Here is a 10896-nt window from a genome sequence, read left to right as displayed (position 1 = left end):
GTGTAAGTGCACTGAGTTAGGTCTTTAAAATTTTATTAGCCATTCCAAACCATTTCACACTGTGAATTTTAGAAAATTCAGCTTTACCTGAATGTTTAAAACATTCAAGTAAAGTACTGTTAATGGTTTTGAGAAAGGAGGTGGGCATTAGAGCTACAGTCTACTGTCTTGTGACTAGTTTATCTACAGTCCAGATCAGTTGCATATAAGCAAAAACAAGTATTGAATCAGTAAAACAGCACCATCAGTTCAAAGAGCCAAGAAGCAGTTCCCAAGGTGTGTCAGAACAGTGAACAGTTCTTTAAGTGATATTGTTAGCATGTTGTACCATGATATTGTATTTATTGTATTAAGAGAGAAATATTAGGATAAGAAATGCTGTAGAAAATTCAGCTAGTATTATAGAGTCTGAAAATATGAATAATAAGGGAAATAAATTACAAATTTGTTGAGACTACTGCTTTAAAGAGTAGCTGATTTTCTTGTTTTGGCTTGGTTTGGTTTATTTGATTGAATCTTGGAAGTATCATTTTTATGTCTCACATTTCAAAGCCTCATAATCTTGATGGTGGCAGATAGTTTGTAATATTGGTCATATTTGAAATTAGAGTGTTTTTGTCAATCTGTAGGCTCTCGTTTCATACAACAAAGTAGATATTTTATAGCTAACACTTTTTCATTAACGGCCTTTTCAGTGTACCCTTAGGATGTAAGTTTCCATATTAAATAATAAATCTTTTTTTTTGGTAGGAGTTTTCTCTAGGGACATTTAAGATTTCTTTTTCTTTTTTTAGTGCTCAAGCTCTGTAGCATGCATGCTATGCTTACTTTTTCTTACCACCTTTACCAGTAAGACAAACTGTGTTTTACTAAACATAAATGTATAATTTTTTGGTCTTAGTTTTTCTTCATAGATTTCGTTTAGGATAGGGCATGGGAACAGTGGGGAGTTTATGAGAACATTATCCGTCTGATTTTTTCTGCTCCTTTCTAATATTCCTTCAACATTATTTGATGCTTTGTTCTGGTGCACAAGTTTTTACACCTGCTTTATACATAAATTTTAGGTAGACTAAATGAACGGTTCTTTTGTTTCTAACTTATTGAACTTTTACTGTTTGTGTAAAAACTTACATTTAAGGAGAGAGAAGATAATGTTAAATTTAAAACTCAGCGTTTGGACATTTGTCCAATAGTGAGTTAGCCAATTTTTAAAGATGGAATTTTTTGTTTGGAAAATACATAGATAAAAACCTCTTCAGTTCATAATGACATTAGTCTCTGAGGATATTTCATATGGCCTTTGCTGCCAAGTGACAGGATGTAATACATATAGTTTCATAGATAAGGCTGTACTTTGATTTTAGATACTAATTTAATTACTCTTAACTACTTTGAAAGGGGAAGTTTGTCTAAAGTATTACTTATAACAGGAATTGAACTTGAAGTAAATGTTGTAAAGAACAATTCTTTTTAAACAAAATCTACACCTTTGTTGTCATGGTTCCATATGATGAATACAGTGATAGATAGGAACTGAGAATGTGGTATTCTGATGTAATTAATAACAGGACTTTGAAGGTCTTGTGACTTAGGGATGTTTTTCATCAAATAATCGTAAGTACATTAGTTTCTTCGTTTTCAAGAACATAAAATGAAGATGATCTAGCACTATTTTATATTTGCCAATTTGTACTTAAATATGCTTTGACAATTTATATCTGTAACTAAAAAGTATACTAATCCAAGGTCTAGTGATTAGACCACATTTTCTCTTAGAATTATTTTTATCTCTTTCAAATGTTAAATTGATGTTGCCTCCTTTTAGTAAGATTCTGTGAAAAAATTTAATATATTAAAATTATTTCTTAAGGGACAGTTCTTGTCTCATACTACTTCCCCTGCTTTTTTATTTCAGCATCTATAAAAAGCTGCTTTTTTAGCTTCTATGCCAAATAAAGTTTTCTGGTTTGCTTATAAATGTAGTGTAATGCAGTTGTTTTCAACACATTTGCCCAAGTGTCCAAAATGGGTTGCTAGACAACATTAAAAAGGTGATTGTGATAGGTATGATTGTGAGCTTTTTATATTCAGATTCAAATATTGCAACTCTGAAAAGACCAGTATAAAGTTGAAGATGAGTTTATTATCTTTAAATAATTAGATTAATAGAGAGTTTAATAACTTAAATGCCAAAGTCTTCACCTACAAATGATTGTATACCATCTTAGAAAATGTGCTTAATGGATAATTTTATTCCATGAATAAAGATTAGCAAGAAACATAAAAAGCAGTATCTTTTTAAATTTCCTAGTCCATTAGGCATGAAGGACTAGCTTAGCCTAGTAAAAAAAGAAAAAAATTAAAAATAACTGAATTTTGATCCATGTCTATCTCTAAAATACGTGTCTAGTTCTTATTTTAAAATTAGATTAATAACCTCTAGCTGCCTTACAAGACTAAGAATTAATGAGAATGAAGTTGGGAGGGAAGGTATAAACTATACTTTTGAAAGTGTGACGTTTATTTGGGAAAATGTTTGCTTAAAATGACATTCCTGATAAAAATTCCTTTAAATCCCATCATCCAATTCATTTTCAAATTGTTATGGTACTATAATAGGATGGATGTTCTTTTAAAGTTTAAAGGAAGACTTTTTTATAAAGTAACTATGCATATCAGCATTTTACATGTATGATGCATACCATTAGTGATAAATATTCTTTTAAAACTTAGTGCTTAAACATCAGTTTAAGATATTGAATGAGGGTTTAATAAAAATAATGCTATTGGAATAAATCACTGAGTAGCTCCTCCAGTAGGGTATCTGAGCTCTCAATTACAAAGTTAAAGGATGCTTTGAGCAAACAGTATTATATTATGGCATAAAACTATTTCATTTTTTTTTAAGTTCTGGTGATAGTTTTTAATCTACTTCGGTATTTCTTGGGCCAACATGGTAGACTCCCTTTTTTATTTTTTGCAGCATTTTATTCATTCATCCATTAATTTATTTTTGTTACTAGGAATTGAACCCAGGGGCATTTTCCCTCCAAGCTACACCCTCAGCCTTATTTTATTTTTATTTTGAAACAGGGTCTTACTAGATTGATGAGAATCTCACTGCTTGCTTAGGCTGTCCTCGAACCTGTGACCCTCCTGTCTCAGCCTCCCAAGAACTGGAATTATAAGCGTGTGCCACCATGCCCAGCTTTTGATGACTATTTCAATGTAGTTTTATTGATGCATTAGGATTATACATAATAATAAGATTCAGAGTGATAGAAAAATACATGCACACCAACATGGTAAACTATTACGGTTCTATGCATCTATTTCAAAATCTGATAAGCTGGGCATGGTGACACACGCTTATAATCCCAGCATTCAGAAGACTGAGACAGGATGATTGTGGTTTGTGAACAGTCTCAGCTACTTGGTGAGGCCCTTTGCCAACTCAGTGAGACCCTGTTTCAAAATAAAGACTAAAATATAGGGCTAGAGGTATAGCTCAGAGGTAGAATGCTTCTGGGTTCCATCCCCAGTACCAAAAAAAAAAAAAAAATCTGGTAAATTCAGGTAAGTTGCACTGTTTATTCAAATAGTATTTTGGAAGTTTGACTGCCTTACAGAATAAAATTTAGGAGATAACCTGTCAGTATTGTAGCAAGTTAGGGTTTTTTCATAAGAATCAAATTTCATATCCACCATGGTAAGACAGTAAAAAAAAAATTTGGATAGTCACCAAAAAGCTATGAAAAAATGTGATTCTCAAAGTATTATTATGATAATCATCACCAAAAAATACAGATTTATTTTATAAAATTTGGAATTATCTTCACATTTAGAATATGCATCATTTTTGTTTACTTCATTCCGGTAATCTATATTTCCTGTAGAAAATATCTAGAACTAAGTAAATATATTAACTTCACGTTTAGTTACCTATAGTACCTAGAAAAGCCTATTTCTATTACCGTGAAGATTTTAAATTATACATTTGTGAATGTGAGACTTGGTCTTTTAGGTGAATATCTTCCACTGATTTTGAGTTTTGTTAACTGTTTATCAAAGTATTACACAAATACAGAAAAGTACAAAGCATAAATATAAATGTACAACTCAAGTGAACACAGAGCGGATACCGGGTCATCACTACCACATCAAGAATTGGAATAGTGCTAGAATTCACACGATCTCTGGGGCCCCCTCCCAATTTCCAGCCTTCCCCCCTGCAAAAAGGTAACTACTTTCTTCACTTAATACTTTAGTTTTGCCTGCTTTTGAGCTTTGTATAGGTAGAATTATGTTCTTCTATGTATGACTCTTTTTGCCCAATATATTTATGTTTGTGAGAGTCTTCCACGTTGCATGTAGCTGTAATTCTTTTATTTTTGCATGGTAACATGTTTATAACATGATTTATTTATTCATGCTGTGGCTGATGGATATTTAGATTGGATATAGATTTTGACTATTAGGCAACTGACCTGTGTGTATATTTAGGTTGGGCATATACTTGGGAGTAGAGTTGCTGGGTTACAGAGTATATGTACTTTGAGTAGATAATGTTAGAGTTGACCAGAGGACATTACCAATTTACTGTTCCACAAAAAGATTATTAGTTCATATTATTCCGTATCCTTACCAGTATTTACTGTAAGTCCTTTCTATTAAGTTTTAATTCAAGCCAATAGATCTTATTGTGATTTAAATTGCCTACTCTAATAATTTGGTAGAGTTTTTGTGTGTTTATTAGATGCTAGGATATCTTTTGTGAAATTCTTTTACAAGTTTCTTGCCTATTTTTCTAGTAGGAAAAAAATTATTGATTGATTATAGAAGCTTTTACATGGCCATATCAGATACAATTTCTAATCTCTGAGTTATGTTATAAACATTTTTTTCAATTTGGCTTTGCTCTTTACTATAAATGGTATCCCAGCCGGGCGTGGTGGCGCACGCTTGTAATCCCAGCATTTGGAAGGCTGAGACCGGAGGATCGCAGTTCGCGGACAGCCTCAGCTACTAAGTGAGGCCCTCTACAACTCAGTGAGACCCGATTTCAAAATAAAAAATTAAAAAATAATAGGGCAGGGGGTGTAGCTTGGAGTTCGAATGCCCCTGGGTTCCATCCCCAGACCCGCAAAAAAAAAAAAAAAAAGTAGTATCCCTAGAGAAATTCTCAATTTTATTTTATTCCAGTTCATCAATCTTTTCTTTTAAAAGTGATTAGTGCTTTTATTTGTTTGTTTGTTTGTTTATTTATTTATTTATTGTGGTACTAGGGATCAAACCCAGGATCATCCTACCTCCAAGCTATACTGTCAGCTGCTTTTATTTTACCCTTAGCCATTTTTATTTTTTGTTTTGAAATGGGGTCTTGCTAGGTTGGATTTAGAATGTCTCCAAAAGGCCCATGTTGTGAAGGCTTGGTCCCAGCTTGGTGCTTTTGGGAGGTCTTGGAAACCTTAAAGTAGTAGGGCTCAGAGGAGGTTTTAGGTCATTGGAGGTAGACCCTCAAAGGGAAGGTTACAAGTGGGACCCTGCCTTTTTCCTTTTTCTTTTTCTTTTTTTTTTTTTCTCTCCTCAGCTGCTATGTGATGAGCAGCTTTGCTCTGTAATGCACTACCAGCCCAAAATTTTCAGTGAGGCCAGATAACCATGGACTGAAATATTCAAAACTATGAACCAAAATAAGTCTTTTTTTTTTTTTTTTTCGATACTGAGGATTGAACCCAGAGGCATTCTGGCTTAGAGCTACACTCCCAGCCCAATTATGTTTTTTATTTGGAAACAAGGTCTCACCAAGTTGATGAGTCTCACTTTGCTGAGGCTGTCCTCAAACCTTTGATCTCCTTTCTCAGCCTTCCAAGTACTGGGACTACAGGTGTGCACCACCACACCTAGCTAATCTTTCCTTTTTAAAGGTATTTTGTTAAAGTAACAGCTGATTAAACCTGGGAGCTGAAGTTAACTTTTATATTTTCAGATGGCTTTTAAAAATCAAAGTTAATGAGGATTGTTTGGCTTTTTACTGACTGATAAATACATAAAGTTGTACATATTAATTGGGGTTCCATGTAACGTTTTTTGTTTTATTTTGTTTTGCTTTGTTTTTGCGATACCAGGAATTAAATCCAGGGATATTCTACCTCTGATCTGCATCCACAGCTCCATTTTTTTATGCTTTTTTTTTTTTTTTTGAAACAGGGTCTCAGTTGTGAAGGGCCTCACTAAGTAGCTGAGGCTGAAAAGGAACCTGCAATCCTCCTGTCTCAGCCTCCCAAGTACTGAGATTACAAATGCACACCACCAGGCCCGGCCCATGTAACATTTTGAAACATGCATTGTGTGATGTTTAAATAATTTATGTTGGAAACACTCCAAATCCTTTCTTCTACCTTTTTGAAGTGTACATTATTCTTGTCTCTAGTCACCCTGCTGTGCACAGAACAGAACATAATACTCCTGTCTGACCTTGTGCCGTTGGTCAGTCCTTCCACATGCCTCTGCACCTCTCCCTTGTCTCTGGTAACCACCATTCTACTCTACTAATGTGTGATCGAATTTTTTTCTGTTCTACACATGAGTAAGATCTGTACCTGGCTTATTTCACCTAGCATGATCTCTAGTTCCTTCCAGGTTATCACTAATGTCAGGATTTCATTCTTTTTATGCTGAATTGTATTCCAGTGTGTACATGTACCACATTTTCTTTATCCACACTTAGTTTCCATTTCTTGGCTGTTATAAATAGTGCTGCAATACACATGGGAGTGCAGATGTCTCTCTGACATAACAGTTTCATCTGGTACTTGTCCAGCAGTGGGATTGTTGGATCCTGTTCAGTTTTTAATTTTCTTAGGAACTTACATCGTTTTCTCCATAAGGGTTGTACAAATTTACATTCCCTCCAATAGTGTGCAAGGGGCCTTTCTCCCCATTCTCACCAGCCCTTGTTACCTTTGGTCTTTTAGATAATAGCTTTTATTTTTTTTACTCCAGTGAGTTGATATCTCACTGTATTTTTGTTTTATTTTGTGTTTTGTTTTGCTGTACTGAGGACGGAACCCAAGGACATTCTACCTCTGAGTTACACCCCCCAGCCCTATATTTTATTCTTAATTTTGAAACAGGGTTTCACTAAGTTGCAGAGGGCTTCACTAAGTAGCTGAGGCTGGAAACACTCCAAATTCTTTCTTTTGCCTTTTTGAAGTGTACATTATTCTTGTCTACAATCACCCTACTATGCATGGGACAGAACATAATACTCCTGTCTAACTAACTTAGTACCATTGGTCAGCCCTTCCATATGCCTCTCCTGTCTCAGCCTCCCAAGTACTGGGATTACAAGTGTGTGCCACCATACCCAATGCACTGTGGTTCTGCTTTGCATTTCCCTGATGATTAGTAACAGTCCTTTTTTTCATAACCCTGATGGCCATTTGCTTGTCTTCTATTTTTTTTTAAGTAAATATCTAGGTCTATTGCCGTGTGTGTGTGTGTGTGTGTGTGTGTGTGTGTGTGTGTGTGTGTTGCTGGGGATAGAACCCAGAGGCTTTCTACCTTTGGGCTACACTCCCAGACCTATTTTATATTTTATTTGGAAACAGGATCTCAGTAAGTTGCTGAGAGCCTCACTAAGTAGCTGAGGTTGGTTTTGAACCTGTGCGATCCTCCTGTCTCGGCCTCCCAAGTGCTGGGATTACAAGTGTGTGCCACTACGCCCACAGTTGCCCATTTTTTAATCAGATTTGGCTTTTTGCTATTGTGTTTTTTATTTTTTTAGTGGTGCTGGGGATGAAACCAGGGCTTGAGCCTACTAGGCAAGCATTCTACCACTCAGTTGTACCCCAGCCTGCCATTGAGGTGTGTATGTGTGTAAGTTCCTTATACATAGTTTGGATGTTAACCCATTGTTAGATGCATAGTTTACACATAATTTGTCCATTGAGTAAGTTGTCTCTTCACTGATGTTTCTTAAGCTGTGCAAAAGCGTGCATATGCGCGTGGTATGTGTGTGTATGTGTGTGTGTATGGTACTATTATTAAATACGGGCATTTTACCTCCAAACTAAACTTCCAGTCCTTATTTACTTTTTATTTGAAAACAGGGTTTCACTAAGTTGGCTAAGAGCCTCCTTAAATTGCCAAGGCTGGTCTTGAACCTGTGATCTCCTGTCTCATCCTCCCAAGTACTGGAATTACAGGTATGTGCCACCATGCCTGGCTTACAGAAACATTTTAGTTCTAAGTAATTATATAATCATTTTTTAGGGGAAGGAAGGCTGGGGCTGAACCCAGGTGTTTTTTGTTTGTTTGTTTGTTTGTTTGTTTGTTTGTTTTTTGAGAAAAGGTCTCACTTTTCAAAATAAAAAGCGAGACTGGCCCCAAACTTGTGATCCTCCTTTCTCAGCCTCTCTAATTATTGGGGTGGGGGGTTGAACCCAGAGACATTCTACCTCTCAGCTCTATAACGAGGCTTTTTTTTTTTTTTTCTGTTTTTTTTTGGTCTTGCTAGGTTGCTGAGAGTCTTGCTAAATTGCTGAGGCTGGTGTAGAACCTGTGATCTTCCTGTCTCAGTCTTCTAAGTCCTAGGATCACAGGCATGCACCACCTCACCCAACTTCTAATCATTTTTGGACATGAAAATTACATTGATATTCAAACATTTCAGTGTCACTGTAATAAAGTATTTTGGAACACAGCAATACCCATCCCTTTAATGCCTTGTGTAGGACTGCTTGTGCAATATGACAGAGCTGTGTGGTTGTGTCAGAGACCATCTGGCCAGAAAATCCTAAATTTACTATCTGGTCTTTTAGGGAAAAACAAAACAAAATTGTGTTGCCCTCTACTGTAGATGATAGTGTTTACCTTTGCTTCTGGCAAGCAGCAAGGGTACAGGAAACCTCAGGGCACTTTATTCCAATTAAGGTTTGAGATCACTTTACTCCCAATGAAGACTGAAGGGTGTCATCAATGACCACAAGGACAAAACTTTTTTCAGTTCATTTACCTCTCTCTCTCTCTCTCTCTCTCTCTGTGTGTGTGTGTGTGTGTGTGTGTGTGTGTAGGGGTTGGGGGATGGAACCCAAGGCCTTACATGAGAGGCTTGACTGGGTTCCCTTTCCTTGACAGGCCCTGGATTCTTGTTTTAACCCTCCAAGAGGTTTCAGAATCTCGACTTCCTCAGCTTCTCAGCTGCTAATGAATTCATGACCTTGTTTGATGTATCTCTATTTATTAGTATATATTATTGATTCATTAACACTGAACTCACAACCAACAGCAATATATAACTCAGGCCTGAAGGAAGCTTGTCTAATTACATGTATTTCCTTTGCAAGGCACATCTAAGTATTTTTATGTTTAGGAACCCTTGGTAGCACTTCATCACTATAGGGTCCTTTTTGTTTAGAGGGGACTAGGGATTATTTATTTTTGTGGGACTGGGGATGGACCCTAGGGGCATTCTACCTCCAAGCTATACCCTAGCCCTATTTTTTATTCTTTATTTTGAAACAGGGTCTCACTGAGTTGCAAAGGGCCTCACTATGTAGCTGAGGCTATCCTCGAACCCGAATCCTCCTGTCTCAGCCTCCCAAATGCTGGAATTACAAGCATGAGCCGCCCTGCCCAGCTAGGGGACTAGGGATTAAACCTAGGGGCATTATACCTCTGAGCTATACTCCTGGCCCTCTTTTTTTTTTTTTTTTTTTTTTTTTGCGGGTCTGGGGATGGAACCCAGGGGCATTTGACCTCCGAGCTATACCCCCTACCCTATTTTTTATTCTTTATTTTGAAACAGGGTCTCACTGAGTTGCAAAGGGCCTCACTAAGTAGTAGCTGAAGCTGTCCGTGAACCCGGATCCTCCTTTCTCAGCCTCCCGAATGCTGGGATTACAAGCGTGCGCCAGCACACCTGGCTTCTCACCCATTCTCTTGCTCAGCAAATAGGAAAGCTCTGTCCCAGAAGCTCTTCTAGGCTGATGACTGCTAGAGATCAGCTGCGCTGTGGAGCTGCTCCCTCTTAGCCTTGCCCATTGAGGCTGTTTAGTAAATACTGCCTCAACAAAGTTACACTACACTAATTTTACAAGGTAAAACAGGATGGAAGCTGTCATCCAGCTCGCTGAGATCTCAGCCAGATAACTGAGGCAAGTTTTTTTCCCCCAAACATCCAATTATTACCATTATGGGCTCACTCTTTATGCTTCATAATTTTTCTCTTACATTTAAAATATAACATGGTATATTATACATGAGGTAAGATACCTTAGGTACAGCTTTAGGAGAGAAACGCACTTAAAAGATGATTTGAGGGGTGGAGGAGAGGGGGCTGCATTTAGGGAAAGAGCTTCCTTAGGGGAAGAGGCAAGTGAATTTCCCATCCTTCACACCTGAAAGTGTGACTTTAACATAAAGCGCTTTCATATTCCCACATCTTCAAGCAGGAGACCAGGCCACAGCTTTGCAGGGTGGTGGTGTGATAGGACTGTGAAGGGAAGTGCTGCCCGTACCTGCTGCCAGATCCCAGCCTTCTGAGGCTGAGTTCTAGGAATTCCTGGTGAATGGAGTAGCTGCCACATAACTAACTCAGCAACTCTTGAGACCAAGTGTATCAGAGGTAACTTCAGCAGGAGGGGGAGGCCAGCATCTGGCTCACATGCAGAAAGTAGATAATGTGCACTACTTAATACAGCTCCTCTCTCTCTCCCTCCCTCTCTCTCTCTCTCTCTCTCTCTCTCTCTCTCTCTCTCCTCTCTCTCCCCCCTCTCTCCTCTCTCAGATTTGGTTCTTGGTTAGGGATGAACCACCATCCACTCCTTGCTGTCAGTTCCCAACTGCGTTTCATGGCCTCCCTGCCACCCTACACTCTCAGGTTTGAAA

This window comes from Muscardinus avellanarius, assembly GCF_963383645.1.
Source record: "Muscardinus avellanarius genome assembly, chromosome: 14".
In the NCBI taxonomy this organism is placed as follows: domain Eukaryota; kingdom Metazoa; phylum Chordata; class Mammalia; order Rodentia; family Gliridae; genus Muscardinus; species Muscardinus avellanarius.
Note: the sequence above shows the minus strand (reverse complement) of the source record.